This window comes from Notamacropus eugenii, chromosome 1, assembly GCF_028372415.1.
Source record: "Notamacropus eugenii isolate mMacEug1 chromosome 1, mMacEug1.pri_v2, whole genome shotgun sequence".
Classification (NCBI taxonomy): Eukaryota; Metazoa; Chordata; class Mammalia; order Diprotodontia; family Macropodidae; genus Notamacropus; species Notamacropus eugenii.
The window spans coordinates 719,248,098-719,250,695 of NC_092872.1; the positions used below are offsets into that span (position 1 = coordinate 719,248,098).

The following is a 2,598-nucleotide window of genomic DNA, read 5'->3' on the forward strand; positions in this document are numbered from 1 at the left end:
CCACTGGTACCTCAACAATGTCAGGCGAAAGTGTTCAGTGGACCCTCTGTGATGAACTTTGCAGGAGGGACATGAAGGAGAGTAGCACAGGATGTATAGGCATGAATGGGTTATAATCTGCATCACTGGAATCCAGGGAGTGAGATCATAAATCCAATGGGTTGTGCAAGTAGACTGAAAACAGATACTAAGCAATTTGGGGGATAAGGTGCTAGCAACTGAGAGAATTCTAAGAGACAGAGTTGAGGAAGAAGTAGATTCCAAGTTTAGGGGCAGCCAGTGAAAAAGTATGGAGTGGTTTGGAGAGGAACAATGTGTTCTATTTTGGACATGTTGAGTTGGATATGGCTACTCTGCATCTATTCTGAAATGTTTAGTAGATAGTTGGTGATATAAAACTAGAGCTCAGGAGAAAAACTAAATATAAGCATTATTAGGATGGAGTGATTAAATTGGTATGAACTGATAAGGTCACCAAGAGGGAGAGTAGAGTGAAAGAGGACAGAGTCTTGGGGTATAACCATAATTAGAGGACATCTCTGGAAGAAAGGAAGTAGTAGTTTAGGAGAGAGCTGGGTCCTACTGGTTTGGGCCTGGAGAGAATGTATATTTTAATGTCTTATTTGTGGCTTTCCAGGGTTAGCAGCTCTGGTATGAGAGCTTACTGAGTCCTTTCCAGGGCTGCTCATCCAACTTTAGTGTCTACCTTCACTCAACTCTCACTTGTGGTTCTGAGAGGTTGTAGTATACACAGTGGTTGCATCCTGATAAGCTGCCTGGTCAGTTGGGCTAGTTTACTAGGTTGACTGACAGGCCTTAGACCTGTCAGTGAGTTAGGGAGGTATCTACTTCATGCATGTGAAGACTTTCTCAAGTGGAATGGGTGAATGAGAACAATTTTTTCCAATAGCCATGAAATTAGCTGAAGCAGTGTGCTTGGTGAAGAGTTTGATCCATTGCCAGTCATCTTGACTTTTGTCCTGCTAATTGACTTCAGTAATTCTGGAAGAGGGACTGAGACTGATGACTGCACAACTCTGCCTCACTTAAATCCAATTCATGCTGAAGTCACTACATCACCTGTGATGTCATTCAACAAATGAAGAATGAATAACTATGTTTGTGGCCTGCCTACTTAGTAATTCTGCCCAAATGTCACAACTAGTATTGAAGAGTGATGGTTATGATGTACATAATAGAGTAGTATGATTTTGAAGAGTAGTAGGCAGGTTTTGCCTAAGGCTCAGCAGAAGAAATGATTTGTAAGGTTGAATTTGACAAATTGAAATTAATTATATAGTCTACTAAGAAGTAATATGGGAATGGCTCTGCCTGGGGGCAGCACTGTGGGGACCATGGAGATGCTCTAGGCTGTTGGGGTTGCGGCTGAGGAGGCACTGCTGTACCATGAGCCGCTGGGATTTAAGAGATTATGGCACCTGAAGCCCGCAATGATAGAAAACGGAACCTTTTGCACATTGAGGGCCATTCCATTGATCTTCCTACAAAAAGAATCTCTCATTTCACTAACAAGAACATGAAGGAGGGTAAGAAATCCCCAAAACAGTTGGCTGCTCATACAAATAGAACAGTTGGATATGCTGTGAAAAGTCCAGGCAAATTGCACAAAGAAGTATATTACAGAAAGAAAGTTCATCATTATTTTCCAAATCCTTGTTATAGAAGAAAACATTTCCCTAGAAGCAGGGGTTGTAACATGGCAAATAAAGAAAATGAACTGGCTTGTGCAGACCACCTGCCTGAAAAATTATGCCATGAAGGTTGTACATTTTTACTTAACACCAGTGATTCTAGTTCTTCACAAATGGAAATATGGTGGATTTTTTACTAAGGTTTCTCAGGACCATGAGACAATGGCACAAGTCCTTTTCAGTATAAATCTGAGGTTGAATGTAGCTCTAACTTTTTGGAGAAAACAAAGTATAAGTGAACTGGTAGCCTATTTAGTGAGGACAGAAGACCTTGGAGTGGTAGTAGATTGCCTTCCTGTGCCCACCAGTAGTTTACAGGAAGAAAAGCAGTATATTTCACTTGGCTGCTGTGTAGATCTGTTGCCTCTAGTAAAAACACTACTTAAAAGTAAATTTGAAGAATATGTGATAGTTGGTTTGAACTAGATTCAAGCAGTCATAAAAAGATGGTGGTCAGAACTATCTGCTAATATAGAAATTGTAAAAGATGGAAATGTTCATATTTTAAAACAACAATTAAGTGGATCGTGGAAACAAGAAAACCATCTTACATTGATTCCAGGATACAATGTTAATATAGCTAAGGATGTAGATGCTTATTTATTACAATTACATTGACAAGCCTCACCACTTGAAGAGGACTTCCTTATTCAGAATATTCTTAGACTTTGTAAGCTCCCAGAAAGAGGTCTTTTCTGAGAACTATGAACCAAGGAGGGAAGTGGAATCTTTCAAAAATGCCATTTAATAAAAGCACTAATGAAATCCTAACAATCTACTTCACATTGAAGTGGAAAAATATCCACAAGGAGCATCTTTGACTTCAATGAGGTGAAAATGCGCTATGAAAATTGTACGCCTTTACTACGTTTGGGATTTGTATGGT

The 2,598-nt window shown here is 39.7% G+C and overlaps 1 pseudogene; it reads left to right on the plus strand.

Annotated features, from left to right (window-relative positions):
• The first annotated feature begins 1,432 nt into the window (after positions 1 to 1,432).
• LOC140528570 (KATNB1-like protein 1 pseudogene) lies at positions 1,433 to 2,330 on the plus strand (annotated as a pseudogene).
• The last annotated feature ends 268 nt before the right edge of the window (positions 2,331 to 2,598 follow it).